The sequence below is a fragment of the Marmota flaviventris genome, chromosome 11 (genome assembly GCF_047511675.1).
Source record: "Marmota flaviventris isolate mMarFla1 chromosome 11, mMarFla1.hap1, whole genome shotgun sequence".
Lineage (NCBI taxonomy): Eukaryota > Metazoa > Chordata > Mammalia > Rodentia > Sciuridae > Marmota > Marmota flaviventris.
Genome location: NC_092508.1, coordinates 85208230 through 85230170, shown reverse-complemented (window position 1 = coordinate 85230170; position 21941 = coordinate 85208230). Strand labels below are relative to the sequence as shown.

Sequence of the window (21941 nt, the reverse complement as noted above, 5' to 3'; positions counted from 1 at the left end):
ATGCACAAATTTGAATATTTATCAAAATTAAAGGAAACTCCAAAAGGTTTTTGTAAAATAATACAAAACCTAGAGAAATGGTGGGCATTTAATAACAACTCAGTGGCATTTCAACAAGTATGGGAGAGGCTTTGTCATAATAAGAAGAAGGTTTCCTCACTTGCCACCTCAAATGTCCTGTCCTGTTTTGTCCCAGCATGAAGTTTTAGTTTATGTGTTCTCACAGAGGCCTGAAACTATTACCTACTTGTTATAAACCTTCTCAGATTTCACTGCTGTGGGTTCATCTGTAGGTTTTGATTGACACCCCTGTCTGTCTTTCCTACTAGGAAGTTCGCTAGTAACTACCACCTGAAGGTCAAGGTAGACTATTGTTTTCACTTTAATCTCTATTTGCAACTAAAAAAGTAATTTCTCAGATATAAATTTGACCATTTGCATATGGAGGGAATTACTATTCAAATTAGAAAGCCATGTCTATATATGTTATTTTTCTTTTCACAATATTGCTGGCCCAATGTTGTCATGACATCCATCTGGAATTAGAATTCTCCAGCAGACTTTTCTCACGAAAGCATTTATTCATTTTTTTGTGTGTGTGTCATAATTCCTAGAAGTAATGTACTACTGATAGCTCTTGAATTTACCCTGCCAGTAGGCTGCCTTTTAAAAAAATTATTCCTGTACAGGTAGAGATTAGCATATGAAAAATGATTTTAATTTGTCCACTCTTGAACCTACCTATCTGTCAAACCCATGCATGTGGCAGCAGTTGGGTTCAACTTATCTCTACCACCTTAACAGCAGGTTTTAAATAGTCCATGGGCTGTTAGTTTATTTGTAAGCCGAGTTCATTTAACTCCCTTTCTCCAAACAAACCCAATAAAATAAAATACATAGACACTAAATTGTTGGTTCAGTTTCCGAGTATCAGACATAAAAATGATCATGTCCAAGAATCTGTAAAAATGGCTTCCTTTTGACATAAGAAAATAAAACAGCCAGTGAAAACCACCTCTTGACATCTACTTCATTTAATTCCTGTGGTTCTTTCTGTGTGGAACTTAGTTTGTATAGTGCTTTTCTGTAGTTATCTTTTATGCTATTTTTTAAATTGCTTATCTTTCTTTTTTTTCTTGAAAACTAACCTATCTAATTTTGCAGTTCTCCTTTGTGCCATTTGATTTGTGCAAACCACCACTCCAAAGGCCTCATAGAATTAAGCAGAATGAGATGCCTCAGTATTGAAGTAAGTATATTTCTACTATGTCTTCATGCTTCTCTAAAGGACAGCATTCCCACAGGGCAGAACCTGTCATTAAGTGGGCCTCAAAGGGTTAATGTGGGCCGAGTCTCAAAATAGACCTGCAGCTCAGTACACCTACTCACTTATAAAGAATGAGCCGTAAATATGTACATTCAAATTCTATTTCAGTTTAAAGACACTTAAGTTATGATGGAAAAGTAGAATGCTCTTTCTCACCACTCAAAATTGAAGAAGATCAAGAACACTGGGCACCTTGCACTCTTCAAAGGCACTGAGCTGAGGGCAGCACCTGAAACAACTTTTCCCTGCCACCTACAGCCCTGAGACTGGAACAGGAAGAAAGTTCTCATAGGAAAATAAACTAGCTCAGTCCTCTTCCAACTAGTGTACTTACTTCTCTATACTTTACTAGCTTTATTGTTTTACTCAGTTCCTGGGTATTTCACTGTCTCAATTCAGATGACAGTGATTCTAAAATCCAGTGATTTCATGTTTTGACAATAAAAAGTCTTTACCATGTTAACCAATGCCCTAATGTGAATGGGCAGGCATTGGAGATTCAGCATTTCATATGTTACTTGCAGATTTCAAACAGCTTTTTTTGTGGTCAAAATTCTCCTGTTTTGGACAGTAAGAGGTGAGTGGACAATTGCCAAATGCAACTTTCAAACTTAATCTAGTCAGATCATTTAAAAACATTCACAGGGACAATGAAACAAAATTTATACATTATCTATTATCTTGCATAAATATTAGTCTTAATAATAAACTGTCTGGTAGATGTATGAAACCTGTTTGCTCTCCTATTGATGTTTTACTGGCCATAAGAGCTAAGACCCTACTTTATTTTAAATTTAACTCTATGAAAATGGGCAGTACCCAGGAAAATGCTAGCACAATTCCAGATAAAATATACTGTTGTGAGGCTGAAAAGTGCATGCAAAGCAAGCTGCATTATTAGAATGTTTAAATATTAATTATACCGCTGTGTAGTAAAGATGATCAAGTATGAGTGTCAACTAATTTTCTAAAAGCTGCAACATTTACTTTCATCTAAACTTCCTTTGTTAAACTAAAACTAAAAGCCCAGCAAGTTTAGTCTACTTGAGTGTGTTTATTTTTATTGGTTTCTGCATAATTTTTTTCTACCATAAACCAACTTTAACCCCTTTTCTGTAATCTCTGCCAGTATAACTCCAATAGCACATCATAAAATTCCTATAATTCTTCAAAGCCACGGAGTTGGAAAGGAAAGGCTTGGGCACTTTGTAACAAACGCCAGCTACGAGCTTCAGCCAATTACATTTAACTCTTACAAACCCTCCTATGTGTGTGTGTGTGTGTGTGTTTGTGTGTGCTTATAGATTTATGCTCCATGGTCACTTTCATTTCCATTGTAAGCATTCTTCAGTTGCTTTTGAGTTTGAAGCTAGTTCCATTCCGTGAAGAATACTAGGGTGGAGGTAGTACCTAGCTGTGATAGCTCGGGAGGCTGGACTGACAGATGGGGAGGCAGATGTACAGAGCCATGTAAAATCAGAGAGACTTATTACCTTACATTGAAGCCTTAGCTGATGGGATGAGAAGTGGCTTGAAAAGTGGACATTTTCAGTGAACTCTGGTGATGGGAGAGTTAACCAGAATCACTGCCACTTTCTCCCTTGTTTCTTTTCCTAGAATCTATTGCTCTCTTTCATTATAAAACAGCTACTAGAATCAGGCAGGAGAATCACTTTGAGATTCTTGAGAAGAGACAAAGGAAGAGCATGTGTGTGGAGGGAGATGCTCGGGTTTCATCCCGTCACCCATGGATGCCCAAGCCAGGGCTTCCCACCTGAGACAGATTGCGACGCATGTTCGGCTCACTCATGCACAAGAAGCAATACACAAGTTCAGTGTAAAGCCACTTTAAAAGCTCATCGGGTGCATACTTTACTTGTACAAAATACCTTATTCATGACGGAGCAGTGAGGGCCTAGGTAATTACTTGAATCAAGGTGGCCTCAGAAGTGTTTAAATCTGCAAGGACACTTAGAGCATGAATAATGCAAAATAATTTGCATCTAAATTTTTTAAGTGTTCTTTATTCAAAAACTAAAATGCAGTTCCGATTAAAGTTTGATGAGTGAAAGCTGAGCACTTCGTACCCACTGTGAAACATCTCCTATATGTGGAAATTATTTCAGACAGTGGTGAAGGGACAAAAGAGTTTCTTTTCTTTCTTTTTTCTTTAAATTTAGGTTGTGATTAAGTCACATTTCTTTTAAACCTAACTTTCTTTAGATTATTTAGTGGCTACCAAGTTAATTCCCAAACTTGCTTACCAAGCTACAAGTACAAATTTCAATTCAGCCCTTTAGGAAATACAATGAAAACACTTACTTTCTTAGACTCAGTAATTTGCCAAGCAAAATAACATTTGAATCCAAAGCTAATGCAATGCTACTTTCTTTTTCTCTTACCTTAAATTTTTCACTCAAAATTTTCTTCCTTTGATATCAATAGACACAAAATAACTTGGCCTGTTATTGCAAAAACTTAGAATACTTCACTTCATTTTCTTGTTATTTTATTTATAGTTCTGTACGATATACATTATTTAATATGTCACTGGCAAATCTTCAGTGAGAAAGGTAAGCAGTGTGAATATGTTAACCTTTACTTTTTTAAGGAAACAACAATCGAGAAAAGCTAAAATCAACTGAAGAACCCAAAGCAATTTTGTTACAATTACATGTTAAAATGTTTACTATTACCTTAGAGTAGTTTTTCTTCATCTACTTTTCTAAAGTTGAACATTTTAGCTTATTCCAATGGAGTACTATAGTCAGATCAAATCGCATTTCCAATTTATAAATATTTTCTTAAGCAGTTGAAAAAAGGGAAGTAAATCAGAATTTAAAAATAATTTTTAGTTTTAGTTTGCTATATTTCTCTGATCTTTTATAATCACTGTGCTGCAAGTGATACAATCACTTGCTCCTGGACTCTCACAGTGCTTGTATTGCACTTGATTTTGTGAATATTTGGAAAATTACAATTCAATAAACTGCCATTATTTCCTCAAACATTTGAATCTTTTACCATGTGATAGGAAACTCAAGGCTCTTTACCTGAGATAAAAGTAAAGTTCAGTTAGAAAATAGGCCTTTTTTGCCTAGTTCACAGACATCCTTCATGGCTATGCTGTGGTGGCAGCTGGAAGTCCTACCAGGCTGGTAGCAGGCCTGCCCTTACCAGTGAATATCCAAGGTACTCCACTCTGCAATACACACCACCTAAACTTTAAAGGCCCTTGCAAAGGGAAATTATTTTCCTGCTATAGCCCTTATAAAGTGTAAAGACTCCCAATTTATTGCATGCTCCAAAGCAGGCTTCTACTTTATTGGAATTTTAGATGACTGTGTTTTCCACACTCTTGGTGAGTGTGTATGCTACTTTTTTTTTTTTAAACAATGAAAACATTTTTAAACTCATTGAACAAAGATTTCCCCAGCAACAGACCCCCTGCTCAGCAGGTCACCTATCTTTGCGACAGTTTTTCTTTTCCCACGCTAACCCCAGGGCTCATTTGCATAAGGTCTCTGTTGTGACAATTAGTTTCAGGTGAGCTGATTTCTATGCAGCTTGCCCAAGACGATGCACAAGCCCTGGGCCTCCCTGATCCTGGTCCTAATTGCGACTGACTGGCACCAGACACAATCATCCTCTTGATTCAGCAAATTGTCCTGCTAGTAGTTTGTTGTGACCCCACAATGCACAAATCATATCATGTCAGCCCAGCCCAGTAAACAACAAATAAAATATAATCTGAAAGAGCATAATAATACTTTCCTATATTTTAGGCATAGTAGACTAAATGAGTACAAATGAAAGTAATGGTCTTTTAATTCTTCTTTTGGTTGAGAATGGTATCGCTGCTCCCCATAAAAATTGTTATAAAATGGGAATGCCCCAGTATTTAAATTCCATGACTCTATGCCCCTGTCACCTGGGAGAAAGTCCCCAGGTAAAATAACTGGCTGCTTTCAAATTTCTCTTAGCTTTGTTGTTGTGGAAATAAGTAATATGCTCTTTCATCATTTCTGAAGCTACAGGGTACATCAATATGCACATTAGCTGGGTTCCCAGTAGTCCCTACTTGACAGAAAAGCATTCGGAGCCAATGAAATTTCACTTCTCTGCATAGCAACCCAAGTTAGGGAAGAACTTTTCTTAATTCTAGGAAGCAGTGGTATGGGGGATGAGTGACTTAGCATTAGCATTGGGAGAATATTTAAGAACAACAGTTGTTCTAGAAGTATTGCCTACTCCCACTCTGTCTGCGATTCTAAAACTTAGCTGTATTGTGTTACATGTGGCAGCTCCCCTATAAATTCTTTCTGCCCTGATAGTCAGGAATTCTGCCTGTCATCTTGCTTAGCTACCTACCTGTCATTTCTACTTTTTCTATATGCTTTAGGTCAAAACAAAACAAAACAAAATAACAAAAACAAAAACAAAAATAAAAAAGCTTCAAAAGTCATTTTTTAACTATTTATGCAAAATAAGTCTACTGTCATTATTATAGTATTTTCTCTCTCCCTCCTCCCCCACCCCCTCTCTCTTTCAGGTGGCTCTTTGTAAGCATCTGTTTCTAAGACATAAAAGTTGTATCCATCTATAATGCTCTCTAGAATTAGAAAAGTTTTCAGAGAGATAGCCACTTCTGAGAATTTCATCTTACTTCAAACTGATTTTTCTAACAATTATAGTATTTATTACTTGTTAGTATTATAGCTCATTGCTTTTGTTTTTCTTTCCAGGGACCTAAAACTTTGAGGTAAAAATCTGAGAAAGGGGTCAGGGATTGTGGAGGAACACAGTAGAAAAAAGAAAAGAAAGAGGGAAAAGGACACAGTTGGTATTGAACAATTCATTGTTTTGGGTTCTTATAAAACTATTTTTTGCATTTGCAGCAGGAGAATGGTCTATACTACCCTCTTCAGATAAGTTAATCCTCTTCGTGGCTATTCCCTTATGTGTCCCCCAGGTCAGGGCGGAGGATGCACACTGCACACGGCCCAAGCACATGGCCCAGGGTGTGACTGGAAGTACACAATACTAATTTCCTCCCCTTTCTTGTGTCTGTTATGACTTTTAACACCATTTTTACAGTGACCTGGAAATTGTATTGCCAAAGGCTTTACATTAATTCTATTGAAGAAGGAGACTAGAAGCAGTTGGGGAAGGAACTTCTAAATTCTAGAGCTCCAAAGGGTACACTTTGAGGACATTCAGAGGAAGAAAGTGTTCAAATCAAGAAAAATGAGCACATCTAGCATTGTGGTAAAGATTATTGTGGGATCTACACAACTTGACTATAAAATAGAAGCTAGCAAAAAGACCTTTGCTATGAAAATCTATAAATCAAACTTTCTGAAAACTCAGGAGATCATCAGTATAAGCAATGTAAATTAATGTAGAGTATGTTTTGCCATGAATGTTTAAACATAATTCCCACCTTATATGAATTACGAATTTGTTGAATCAACAGTTTCAAAAGTGGTTATTACCTCTAGCCCCACTCTTGCATGCCACTACAAGAGAGAGAGAGAGAGAGAGAGAGAGAGAGAGAGAGAGAGAACACCATGAATTTTACCTCATCCTTTGGGAAATTAAAAACAAAAATTGTTCATTCTTATAAAGTACTTTTCCATGTGAATTTGCCATAATGGTAGAATATTGTCATAGAACTATGTGGAATAAAGCAGGGTATCTCATCTTAGAAGACAGCAGCCAGTACACAAGCGAACGATTCCAACCAAGCACCTCATTCCTACTTTCAATGCTTAAGCTCCCTGACTTTGATTTACCATTTTATCTCGCCCTTTCCCTGCCTTCTCATACTTCACCTTCTCTTTTTGCATAGCTTAACTTCTTCCTCTCTCACCTTGCTGGGCTCTGCCCCTCCCATAGAAGATTGAGGTTTCCTTTTCTTGGCAGGTTCCTTGAGTGGCTTCCGTGTCCATATCAACTGCAGCTTCCTGCGGTTCCAGTCATGTTCCGTCTCAACTCACTTTGTTTTTCACCTGCACCCATCACAGGTTCTCATCTTCTATTTTCCCCTCTATGTCCTCTTTCCTTACAGTACAGTTTCTCCTCCTACCTCTTGACATCCAAACACTTGTCCTATGAATTTCTGTTATTTCCTTCTAATCATGTTAATCTCCTCTCTTTGGCTTTAGCCAAACAGGTTGAACAAGGTTTTGTGACAAAAATATATTTTCATCTCAACTTCTGAACTCCAAAACACATACTTTTTCATTTTTTCACATTTACCACCATCTCCTCTCCTCTTACCTCTTTGTTTAGATTTCTGGTCTGGAGGTTTTACTTCTATACTTCCTGATTGTGACTTCCTCTCTAGCATTTCCCATTTCTCCCCTACCTCTGTCCTAAAGGGTTTCGCTTCTTAAATTACTATATATTTTCCTCATCTTTTATTTCTCCTTATATTTCTTATTGCTCAAGAATATATTTTTTTCAATGGTTATATCTTCCATCTCTTATTTTAGTTAGATTCCTTTGCACCTTAATTTTCCCATCCATCTCCACCAGCATCTTTTATGAAATGTTTGCCCCTCCATCTCTCTGTATCATTATTTCCTTGAAAACTTTGATCTTAGTTACATGATGCTCCTCCCATAGGCTGCACTTTTCTATGTGGCAAGTGTTTTTATGTAGTATCTGATAACTTCCCTCAATAAAAATCCAGTATTTGCCTAAGAAGAGCTGCCATTCAACTTAGGAAAGACTGAAAGAGTTATCAATTCATGAAAGAACCCCTAACCTTTCATTTCTTATTAATAAAAGGATACAGATAAGATATATAAGCGAGCATGTGCATACTTTACATATTTTACATAAAGACCTTGAGGACAAATGACAGTATGGAAAGCAATGACTATGGGGCCTGAAGCTACAAACTTCAATTCTGTTTGGGGCTGGGATGTGGCTCAAGAGGTAGCGCGCTCGCCTGGCATGCCTGCGGCCTGGGTTCGATCCTCAGCACCACATACAAACAAAGATGTTGTGTCTGCCGAAAACTAATAAATAAGTATTAAAAAATTCTGACTGTTTTTCATACTAAGCGAAGAATAAGAGGCCAATTTTCCAACAGTCATCCAGTGTTTCTGAATCTCAGACCCCTTCTTTGTGTTAAATATTTTGTCTCTCTACCTCCTAGGATTATTGTGAATATCAAGTGAGATGTTTTGGTCAATGTACTTTGTATGATATTATACACCCTAGATCCATCTCTTCTGAACTACTCCTGATTCCCATTATCAAATGTCTCATGGGCCATAAAAGTAAGGGAGTCAATTGGTCCTTCTTATGGGGACCCAGAGTAGTTCTCACATGAACTTCCAAAGCAACTATGTGGGTCAGAGATGCCAGATCTTTTGAATTTATCAGAGGAAGTAGGAATCTGGACTTTTCTGTGTGAAATTGTTCAATTTTTAAACACTGACAGTCAATTTAAATGTGCTTAAAAAACTTTGTGAGCCACACTAAACACATTGGAAAGCCATTGGTTTGCAATCTCTGTCAAGCCCTACGTTTTACAACTATGGATGTGAGGTGCAGAGAGGTTAAAGGTTGTGCCCAAAGTCACACTGAGATAGGAAGGCAGGACGGGGACAGCTAGGAGTCCAAGGTTCCTGAGCCAAGATTAATTCTCTTCCTGTTTTATCAAGTTGTGATTCCAGATCATCACAGATCAATTAGCCCACTGGAATAGAAACTACTAGAAGGCAGGTGACCTAATGAGGAATGGCTTCTTCTGCACTTTTCTCATTCAAAACACTTCCTTTATGAATCTGCTGTTGCTTTTGCTTTGGAAGCTAAAGTTGGTGAAGGTGGACATAGACAATAAGGTCAGAAGCAAATGCCCTTTAATTCCTTCCTGGCAACCCTCCCAACCTCTTATCCACTGACTCTTCCTCTTCATCACCCTCTCTACCATGGCCAGATAGGCTTAGTTTTGGAATGGGACTAAAGTGGGAACCCACTTAACGCCAGGCTAATGTTACTACCAGCTGAAACATTTTCTAAGCTCTCTGATCAGCCTGTACAGGAATTAGGAAAACAGAACACCTCACCTTAAACCCACTGTTCAGTCTTCCTGAAAAAACACAGCATCATTAAACCAAAAAATAACGAGTTCAGAATATGTGACTCCATAATCCAATAACTCACTGCTATGACTTGGATATAGATTGAGTTTGTCTTCCAAGATTCACAGGTCTGAAGCTTTCTTCTTAATGTGGCCATGTTGGGTGGTGCTGGAACATTTAGGAGATGGAACCTCCAAGAAGGTAATTGTGTCATGGAGGCACCACCCTCAGAATAGATTAAGCAGTCCTCATGGGACTCCCAACTAGTTCCTGTGACAGAGTTTGTTCCAAAAGAGTTAGATTGGTGCCTTCCTGTTCTCTGGCTTTATGTTTTGCCATGCCATCCCACTGGCATGATTCCATTTGCCTTGGGACCCTCACCAGAGCTGAACAGTATCTAGTGCCATGCTTATGGACCACCACAGAACTGGGAGTTAAGTAATCTCTCTCTCTCTCTCTTTTTTTTTTTTCCTTTTTCAACAAAGGACCCAGCCTCAAGTATTTTGTTATAGCCACAGAAATTCTATTAATAATTTTCACTCAATTATATTAGATTTGATGATTCTACCTCCCTTCATATTTTATTATATAAAACAATGATAATCTGACACTTCAGATTAGAGAAAACTTAGGGTGAAAATAAGATATTATCTCACAGTGCATCTTGAGGGCACAAAATCAACAGCAAAAATGGATTAACATTCAAAATAGCATCCTGTCTCTTATTTAGAATAAAAAAATTGAGGTTCAAATCATGGTTCTGCCAGCTCTGTCTCAATTTCTACTCAATGAGAAAAGCCTAGGGATGAGAAAAGTTGATTTTCTGGATCCTTCCAAGTTTTAAAATTACATGAAAATATGAAGAGAAAAAATTTTGGAAAGTTAAATATGCCAGATTTTGCTATAATTTTAAAATAGAAAAAGACAGAGAGGTAAGCATAATTATAATATAAAAATTAATAAGTATCAATATTTAATTCCCACAATTGGAATTTTGGGAAACTTAGGTTGGGAAATTTTTTACAAGCAAAAATATATAGGACTCATTTTTAAAACAGATTTGAGCCATAAGAATACTGGTCCTTAGTTACCTATGCTAATGTTTGGATCAACAGAAAATAATTAACTACTTGGAGAACTAAACAGTTGGGATATTTATCCCTCAATGCCTCAAACTGTTTCAAGAAGCCATAAATTAATCATCCAACACTGCCTTCTCTCTTCCTTTTCTTCTCTGTTTAAGAAAGGAATCAATAATTTAAAAACCCTCCCCTCCAGAGGTAAGAGATATTTTTGAGTCAGTGTTATTTGCCAAAAGCTATGCATTTTTTAAAGTTTCAGTTTGTTTTATATCCGCAGTGACAAATTTCTTTACCTTATGATGTAAGTGAAAATCTGATTGTGAAGTTTGAGGTACCTTGCTTGCATTTACAAAACTTTTATATTTGGCCGAAGAGGCCTCTTGCCAAGAGAATAAAATCTTGAAAAGATTCATTTTTTATATTTTTAGACTAAACCTTTCACATTGATCACAAAATTGTAGACTTTTACCTTTTATTTCTGGTACACATAAAAAAGAGGTAATTCAATAAGCATGGACAAAGAAAATGTTCAATAAGGCACTAAAAGTTTTTTTTTTTTTTCTCAGAAAGAATATGACATTTTTCTCAATTGCATTTTATAAAAGAATGGCCATTCAAGTGGAACTCAGCAATTAATTTTATCCACTCCTTATTTCCATGTGTATTCTTTTTAAAACTAAAACTACCTTGATCATGGTTTTGATTACGAATCCTGAAAACAATTATGGAAATGATCTTTAATATAATAATATATTTTACTGAATGTCTCAGCTTTTTCATTCCAACAACTGAAACAGAGACAATTCTTTGCATGTTGAAATGTGTAATTATCATGTATCCAAAAGGGAGGGTGTAATTTTCACATCTGATTACAAGGAAAGGGTGTAAGTGAAGCTGCCTGGGTAAACTTACACTTGTTTACAAAGAGCAGTACCTTTGATATTAAAAACTCAAAACATGCAAAACACTGGGAAAAATCAAGATTAACATGCACAAAACTAAACAAAAAAACCTTAGAATTTTTCTTGGCTCCACTACAAAAATAAAGTCATTTCTTCTGAACTTGTATTGGTCTACTTAACTTCTGATGATTTTAAGACTCAAACATTATTTTGTAAGCTTGCTGGGGACTACACTGTTAAATGTTATAAAGCTCAAACACTAGAGGTAATTTAAAAGGAAACTTTAAATCCTTTATGCTTATAAAACTATGTGGTCAGTTCAGACTAGAGAATGATTTTCATCTCAACATAACACACTTTTCCTAAATACAACATCATTGCTTGCAAGATGTACATTTTTGATGTTTTTTTTTTTTTTTTTTTTTTTTTTTTTTTTTTTTTTATCTCCCTGCTGTTTTTTGTTTTTTTTTTTAACTTCTGATTTACCTTTGATAAGATCAACTTCTGCTCATGTGAACTTATGTTTTGGACATGTAGGAAGAGATGATATCAATGAAAGTCAGTGCTGTGATGGTAGCTATCACTTAGCAAGAAGATTAGAGATAGATACAAGAGCACACAACAGGTAGAAAAAAGAATCTGTCCAAACAGCAAACATGTATCAGGAACAATTTTGTATGAGATATAATTATGATTGCTATGTCATTGAGGTAGATTTCTGCTAAGCTTAGAAGATTGATGTTGAACATTAAATATGCTGATCCTATTTCATCTAATAAAATAGGAAACAAAGGAAAACAAAGAGAAGGCTGAAAAGGAAAGGTTTTTAAAAGCAATTTAGGAACTGAAGATAAAACTTTATTCATGCTAAAAGGAGTCCACTGAAATGCATTCAGTTATCTATTTAGCTTTACAATTATACAGAAAGCAATGAATTTGTTAGAAACATATTAAGTTATATAGGCTTTCATTGTTTGAAATCTATTAAGTTATGGAGGTTTTCAAATGCAGTATTAATGACAAGGCTTATTTTGGTATACTTCAGAAATTTGGGGGGATGGGGTAATTTGCCAAATCAAACTTTACAAGCAAAAACTTCAAAAACGGATACAAGCTAACCAAAATGATTAAGATTGAAAAATAATTACAATTAAACAGAAAGTTATTTCATGGAAAAGAACTAGGGTCTTTTTTCCTTGATTGCAGAAAGCATTTCAGTAATAGTTGTAGCTGAACTTTTATAAGATCTTTGACTTTTTTTTTCCTTTATATAGGATTCCACCATGAGTCTTAGATTCTGCTTTCCATTAAATCAAAAAGCAAAACACCTGACATAAATGTCCTTTCTCTTCTAAGTCAGTGGACATCCCTGTGCTGGGGCCAAGAAGTGTGCCTGGGAATGTCATGAGTGTATCTGAAGAGACAGAAGTTTCAGAGGACTGAGGCAGTTTCCAGGTAGTTCAGAGGCTCACCAAGCACCACATATCTGTGTCCACAGTTACCAATCAATGCTTAGCACACAGCACATTTTTCACTGTGTTGTTAGAGTACATTTGCTTATATTTTGCACAATTTTAATTTAACCATATTGATCAAACTGAACACTCAATAAGACCCTAGGCACCTTAGGCTTATTAAAATTAGTCAACATGAAGCAAGTGAGCTAAGGAAGTAATGGAAACTGGAGATTTAAATACAGTGGAACCCACTTAAATAAATACCTGTTAATGAAATAAATCTATTAAATGAATTTATTTTCTCTGAACCAAATCAAAACACATTGAGTAATACTCAAGGGGACCTTTAAATGAATACTGCTTAAACGAATAAGCATCTTAAACGGACATGTTTCTCTTGAAAGGCAAATAGTATTTTCATGTTCTCTGAGGTTAATTAAAGCAAGAAAATCCACGTTGACTTTTTTTTTTTTTTTTTGGACATATTGTCATTCTTTGGAATTAAGCAAGAAAAATTGCTCAAATAAAACTGTTTAAATACCATTTTTCTTCAAGGTTATTGTTCGTGTGTGTGTGCACATGTATGTGATGGGCCTTGGGCACATATGGGAGGGCAAACGCTTGCAACACTCGAGTTCATTATTTGTCAGGCAACTTAACCACCAAAAGTTAAAACAGAAAAATATTAAAAAATTTAACTGCCTCTTGCAATCCTACTGGCTACTTTTACCAAATGCTTTATTTGCCTCTTCAGAAAGCTTTATTATTTCTCCAGCATGGTTAAAAGGTGGGATTAAAAGCATCGATTCCCTGACTCTAATGACGATCTGTGTGCTTCTCACTGGCGCATTCACAGGGCTCAGAACAATGTATTTGAAAAGATATAATTGCTTTTTATTGTGATAAAAACATATCTTGAAATCTCACCTATTAGCCCACTTTTAAGTGTACAGTACAGTACTGTTAACTGTACCTGCATCGTTGTGTAGCAGATCTCTAGAACTTGCATAAGTGCTTTTAGCATAAAGTTCATGTTGGACCACATCTTTAACTGATCAGGTCTCTCTTTACTCAGAGGGGTTGACCTATGTTGGTATGTTATTATAATGACAGAAAAAAATGCAGCACAGGTTGAAGTCTTAAGTAATAATACCTTTTAAAAATACAGTCAGCACACAATCCACAGAGATTTTTTTCAGATATCCTTTATGTAGTGTTGCCTTTAGAGGGCCTTACTTATTCATTTTTTTTTCCTTCTTCTTCTGTCCTAAGATATTACCTCTTTTCCCTAAGCAAAAACACAGCTATCATGAATCAGGCAACTAGTGGGAGACTGCTGGCCAGGTTTCACCCCACTAAAATTCTAATCTATACTTTGTCTTTTAGAATTAAGGAGAAAATGCATATCAGCAGAATCTCCTCTCTACTTTATTTCATTTATAAATTACGAGAATGATGCTATTATATATTATTAATTTCTGCTGTTCTCCAACTCTGCTGCAGCAGTGTGCTGCGGATGTTGGAACGGTGTAATTATGTTCTAGTAGGGTAGCCATCCGTTTCCTTTCAAAAATTTACAGGATTCTTAATCACGCTGCTCATTTGGGTGCGCAGCAGCGAGGATGGCGAAACACAAACAGGGCACGTTCGTTTACATAGGAACACCTGCTTAGCATGATAGCAGATGTCAGTCAGTAAGCAGAACACAAAAGGAAAAAAAAAATATCAACAACAGCAAACTCACACCATTTTGACTTGGTTCAAGGAAATCTTTTCAGAAGTGATGGCAACAGTGGACATTCCCTCTTAAATACAAACAGAGGTTCTGAAATTCCCAAGTGTTATTTGTGGTTAGCGTGTTGTCAGAGAGAAAGGATGCATTTGCCTCTTGTTGCATTCTGATAATTGACTCTGACTTTCTGTATTATTTGGGGGAATTACTGAAACTACTCTGCCTCAGTTTCCTGATCAGTGAACAGACAACAGGTTGGATATTCAAAAACCTAGTTCCCCAAGGGTGATTATTACTAGAAGCAATGTAATAATAAGAGTACAAATCTCACAAGACCTAGTACAAATCCTACCTCAGACACTATTCAAGTTTTTTAACCTTTCTAAGCCATGGTTTTCTGATTCGTAGTGTCACCTGATTAAATTAAATGAGATAGTGTATACAAAGTTCCTGCCACATAAGAATGCAGGTGGTGATTGTAATATTATTATTACTGTCATCAGTGTCATTATGATTATTCTGATCCTCACAGAGCCTTCCCCACTCAACATATCAGTTATTAAAATGACCACTAACTGACATCTCTTGTAGAGATGATCATAACATGCAATGTTTTTGATGTGCATAGCTCTGTAAAGCTGTTATAACGATACCTACTACTGTTATTTCACACTTAAAGAGAGCCTATCATCATTTCCACTACATATTCTGAGATTTACATCTGAAACATAAAACAAAGTTTTCTGGGATGTACTCTCCCTGAAAATGAGCCCAACAAAAGTGAAGTGCTTTCTACAACTTTGACACAATAAAATGAGGCCATGGAAAAGAAATAAATGAGAAGTTCATCATCTTCTTAAGCCCACCCCACCTTTTCAACTTGCATACTAGTTTTTAAAGAACTTTTTGGACTCTTCTGATATTTTCCCTTCTCTTTCTTGCCCCAAAATGGTTAAAATTCAAAATGGAAAACAGCTATCACACATGGGCAATGACTAATTTTCCTAAGGAATTTTAGTATTCGGCATGTGTCTGCTTGTGCAGGCCTGTGCGATAAAGTCTCCCTGAGTATGCATTGACTTGATACCCAATAATGGCTGCTAAGGAGCCGTTATGTAGTGCCGTGTCAATGATCCGTGCATTGAGGACTCCCCGAGTACGCATTGACACGATAGACCGGAACGGCTCAGAAGAAGCTGTTATGGTCTATCATGCCAATGATGTGCGGATATTGGCAGGGCCTCTGGCCCTTCCATGGAAATTATGGAGTCTCTGAAGAAACTGGGGTAGGCACCATGTGGGCACCATCAGTGAGCCTAGCCTCAGTTCCATTCTCCATTCTCCTTGGGTTTCTGTCAAGAGTCAGCCCCAAAAAGTTGTGCACTAACTTCAGCAGCCCCCCTTCATCACCAAAACATAAGCAGGAGCTAAAATATTCTTACCACTTGGTCTTTCTTCTCATAGAAAGAAGATTGTACTGTTAATGTTAAAAGGACGAGCAAAAGTTGAGATAATGTTTTGTTCATGTTTTGGTGAGTTTTAAGTATCTTTTCTGCTTTGGGAGTTTCAAGGTGTGCACATACATGATGCCAGGCAGACTTTTTGCTGTTGTGGCGGTGGGGATTTTCTGAGATTAAAACATTCAATCTATGCAAAGAAAAACACCTTCTTTTTATGTCCTCAGAAGTTGAATAGGTACCCAAAATGCAGCATATAGGAAATGGTTCAAAAAACCTTGGGAAGAGAAGTGCAAGTTCAAGAATAAAGTTTGGATTCGCACATGCTTTACCAACTTAAGGCAGTAATTAATTCACTTATGGTATTTACATGCCCCTCTTCAGATACTTATGGAGAACATGGGAATTTTAAATTCACAATTCAGTGCAAGATTTAAAATGATCTTCATTAGAATTTGAAGCTATACTCTAAACTGCTTTATATACTACCAACAGGGAGCCTCATTATGTAGTACTATATTTGGACTACCTTCTTTACATTTTGTAGCTGTAGATTTTGAATGTATTTCTGGTATGCTTAAGCAGAATCATACAAAGTCTTTTAATCGACTCTATTAACTAACCAATCCATATAGTTGCATGGCAAACATGTAGGCAAGAGACCTCAGTGCATCTTCTTTTCTGATTATCTCCAAAGGATCATGGAGGAAGAGAGATATGAGATACCCAAGCACAAGACTTGCACAAATATCAAAATGCCTCACTAAACAGGATGGTGGGAACAAAGAAATAGATTAGGCAGAAAATAGCTATCATGATTGTGATTTTAAATATGGAAGGTACTTCTGCATGTTCATTTCCTTAAGTAGAAAACAGCCCAGTTTTCATAACAAAATTTGGACCGAAGGAAGTTATCTAACTTTGTATGTACTGTAGCTTGATTTGACAATAATTAATAGAAGAAGCAAGGGGGGAACTCATGGAAGGCCAACCCAAAGTGAGTGCTCAAGTATAGAATAGAAAAATGGAGGGAAAGGATGTAACATTAAACATTTACTATGTACTTGGCACCTTAACTGTTACCAAACTTTCCTTACAACAACCCTGAAACATAGATATTATTATGAGAAATAGAGACATAGGTAGAGCATATTGCTCCAGGTTGTATGGAGCTAGTATGGAAGTGGAAAATAAATTTGAGCCCAAATTTCAAAGCCTATGGTCTTTGAGTACCCATCCTGCATCTCAGCCTCTCAGAATCATGGGTCTCAAAGGTGCCACAGAGAAAGTCAGGAAGCCAATTGATTTAAAACAAACAAACAAACAAGTAAATAAATCCAAGTTTTCATAAGGCCATAGCTATCACAAAGTAAAGTTCAAGAAATTGTGGTAGAGGGTCTAACATAAAGTTAACAAAAGCTTTTTTTCTAGCTATTACAATATATGCTAAATCTTTAATGTACCTGCCATGCCTGCCTTGAACAGAATGGTTTTCATATGTCATATGCTGAGCTAATCACTGGTGATAAGAGATGGGCAAGACTGTCCTCAAGGCATTTACACATTTTGTGGGGAGATGAATAGGAATCAGATATTGTAAGTGCAGTGATAAAGATCGGAATGGAAAACATCTTATGAGGAAATATTTTAGAGGCTATTTTGGAGTGATATTTCTAAAAGAGAATGTATGTGTACTTCCTGGAAACTCAGAGGTAAAAAGTATACCCATCACTGTGGCTATTTCTTTTCCTTAAAAAACAAACAAACAAACAACAACAACAAAAAAAAAACTATTCCCTTAGGAATCAAAAATGAATATTCAAATACCTCAGGCTAAGGTTATTATTTCCTCTTTCGAAGAATGTTTCAGAAAGGCTCAGAAACTGAAGTACCTCCATCAGGATTCCTGGAAACCTGAGTAGTCACACCTTATAGTCAGAATCAGAATTTATTGAGCATCTTCTAGACTCCATACTGTCCTTAGAATCTTGCTCAATCCTTCCAGTGATCCTATCAATCAGTAATGCCCCTCATTCTAGGCATGAGAAGTGAAGCTCAGAAAGGTTAAGAAACATACTCCAGGCCATATAGAAAGTAAATGGTAACATCAGAGGAATTTGGACACACATTTGTTTGGTCTGACTCCCATGTTTTCATTTTTTTTTTTTCTCTTTTACTCCCTCACCCCTGGGGAGAGAAAAACTGGGTTCCATTTGTTATAAGTGAACAGATTCAGAGGTGTTCCTAGGGCAGGAGTCTGGGTAGCGGAGAGGAGAACATGAAATATTGACAGTTCACCTTTGAGACTCTAGCAGACATCACACAGCAGGGAGTGTGAAGAGAAGCATTGCTTCCCCTACAAGTGGACTGGTTAATAGCTCCTAAATTTCATTTTCAGTTATGCAACATTTTTGGGTTTCAATATGCTATCTTGAATTCATATCCCATTCATATCTGATATGAATGTTGTCCAAATCCTATTATCTAGGAACTTAATTTAAAATAGCTTCTTGAACTGTCAAAAACTCTAATAAAACAGGAAGACAAGCACAGAGCAAGTTCTGTGGGACATCCGAAGTTGGCTCATAAATTGTGTCCTTACATCAGTGAAGAGGTAAAATCTAAACTTTTGCAAAACTCCAATATATACTGCATTATGAATCCACTTTAAAGTCAATATTCTGCTTATTATCTATATCTATTAATAGACTTTGATTGAAATGATAAGGAAGATATTTGAACCACATGGTTAGGTTGAAAATTGACAAAATGCTGAATTGTTATTCTTTTTTGACAATGTAAATTAATTTCTGAGAAGGTACAAATCTTTAAGTTCATTTCCGTAATTTCTAAGCCCTTTGAGAAAGGTAGACAATGTAAAAATAGGCAACTGCAATTTTTTTTTTTTAAAGGCTACTGTTCCTTTAATGCCCAGCTGGTTCTGAGATGTAATAAAATTGACATATTGATTCCTTTGAATTTACAAATGCCTGTTTCATAAACTCCATCTCCAAAGCCTAGGCATCTTTAGAGCACTGTCATCTTTTTTCTCCAAATGGATCAATTATGTGCCCACGTAATCCTGTTACCTGTGAAATCCATGCATACTTCTCCCATTTGCTGCAGTTCCCAGGCGGACAAACTTGCATTATGTACGCATAAACAAACAGCGCATTTTCCTGATATTAGAGATTGTTTTCAAAGTGAAAGGCAATCTCTTGGGTCTTTTACTCAAAAGAGAGAGAGAATGGAAAAGAAAAAAAAATTGTGCATGTTTCTTCAAGTAACTTTAGTATCTATACAGAAACAAAATCACATGTGTACATGTGTGCATACATAGATTTATATTTAAAAATTTTAAAAGTCCATTTGAATTACATGGGTTTGCTATGTTAACTGCTCCAAGGAAGTTAATTATTCATTTTAGTTAGACTAGTCTATGCAGGTTTATCACATTTTTTACTGCTGTCTTGTCTCCTTTGTTGATAATTAGTTATTTAAGGGCAAATCATCCCCAAGATACCTTGACACAATTGAGAAATGGAAACCCAAAGTGAATTAGGTTATAAAGTTTGCAGTATCTTAGGGAGGAAAAAAAGTCCTCAATATTTTTTACTCCAGCACTTGACACTAACTGGCTCTGAGACTTTCTTAAACACACACAGAGTCCTTTATTGAAACAATCGTACAAAACACAAAGATTCTGTTTCTACTACATTAGGAGGGAGCTGCCTCAGTGAACTAGGGGGCCTTTCCCATATGTCGAATCTGTAACAGTAAATTGTCTTCCCATACAAGCACATTTGCATGTCCGTGTGTGGACACACCCACCAGCACAAAATGCATAAAGGCTTATGTGTGAATATATGCACAGACCGTGGCTATAGAGTCCTCTGCAAATAACCAACAATCAAACATGCTATTGTCTATGTGTGAACTCTCTGTGTGAGCAAAGTACTGTGCATGTTCTGCACAGAGATATGAATTCTTGTTTCATTCTTCCAGCCTGTGCTGTATCTGATTTTCCTCACTTCACTGGGCACCCAGCAGTCTAGTTACACTGCACTTGCACTCTACAATTTGTCTCTAAGAGATTCCCCAAATCACAAAACATCTTGTCTGTCGTCCAGTGTGCTCCCCATATGCAGAAAAGATGGTCTGAAAAATTGGGTTGTGCTTGGAGCCCTGTGGCCTGGCCCACCGCTGCCGCTGTGCAGGAGTGGTTTTAAAGATAAATGGCTGCATGTTAACCAGATTTGACATGCTGTACAAAGGCAGGCACCTTTGGTCCCATGACACAGCCAAACAGAAAACACAACAAGCAAGCCTGGCAAAGATGTCCGACATGAATAAAAGCACAACAATTTGTCACATAGTTGTTACAAAATGTTAGCAGCTTTAGGGCTTGCCATGGGATGGAAGAGATAAGACAGTGTGGAGAATTTGAAAGTTTGAGGACTGGTGAGTCTCAGGCAATGGAAGAGTTAATTCAGAAAAGGGGGAAAACAGTCATTGCAAAGGGATTATTTTCATTTGCTTCCTCATAAGGCAGAAGAAGGCCTTAACGTCATGAATTAAATCAGCAAGACCAGTATTCCCGGCTTAGTAAACTCTGCTGTTTTGAAGGGCTGCCTGTTAACTATCTCTTTCCAAGTTCCCAAAGATGTAACACGTTCTAGGATCAGTTTCTTGAGGGTCAGCAATCATTTTTCCTTTTCTTTTACGAACTGACATAATGATGAATGAAAGGAATAATTTTGAAGATGAGAAATTCTTACACCTCACTTAGTGTCATATTCACTCTCAAACAAAGAATCAAACTGCATTACTATAACTCTTTCAAATGCTGGATTTCCTTTTCCAAACGTCCTTCCAGTTGATGATCACTATTGCTTGTAATTCTGGAAATTCCATGATTACAGAAACATTTAACCATAGACTTTCTTCCTGACTCCAGACTCATGCCCTTCCTAAGCCTCAATTTCCTCATCTATAAAAAGAATATGGAAATAATAGTACCTACTTGAAAGAGTTATTGTCAGAACTACATCAGATGACACAGACAAAATTCTTAGCACAGGTCTCAAGGCATTATAAGTACTTAATAAACGTTATCTTTCCGACAGTTGCCAGAGACATGTCACTGAAACACAAATATGATTATGTCACTGTTATATAAGAGGTGGTTCACAAGCTCACCATCACCTATTTACTGGATAAGAGCCAGAAATATGGTATAGGATATTTTTATGCTTCCATCCACCTTTGCAGACTCAATTTAAGCTCATCTCCTTGCACATGCTCATGTTCCAGACATCTTAGCAGGATGACAGTGCCTGAGCCCTTGGCCTTTCTCTCCTCCAGTGCTTGTAGATGTCATTCTCTCAGCCCAGGGCACCTTTCCTCACTGCATGGGTGAAACCCATGTTGTGTGACAATGCTCCCCTCAAAAGCCACCTCCCTGAAACTCTCCCCTCACTGCCTGCTCCTTCAGGACCCCTCTTTTGTACTACCCAGTGAGCTCCTCAGCATCTGGTACAGTGCCTGCACATACTATGCACACAATGAACGCAGAATGAATGAACTCCACGAGTCCCTGCTCAAAGACCAGAGGCCTAAAAAGGATCTAGTGACATACTTTTCAATTATTTCTGCAAAAAGAAAAACTTTTCTTTGTCCTAATGTGAAGTTCAGATAACCCTCAGGAACGAAGGCAAAAGAAACCCTGAGTAGAAAAAGAGAATGTACATTTCTTCCACAAATCTGACATCAGTTTTGAAGTGGTGCTGCTTCTAGGAATAGTAGAGTGAATCAAGAAAGATCACATAGCAAACTGTGAAAAGAAAAAGGACAGACATTAAAAAAAAAAAAATCTTGTTAGCCAA

The 21941-nt window shown here is 36.8% G+C and overlaps 1 protein-coding gene across 3 annotated transcripts in view; it reads right to left on the bottom strand.

The window, feature by feature from the left end:
* Positions 1-21941, bottom strand: part of Zeb2 (zinc finger E-box binding homeobox 2) — a 131407-nt gene that overhangs the window by 87396 nt on the left and 22070 nt on the right. The gene's annotated exons all lie outside the window — the stretch shown is intronic.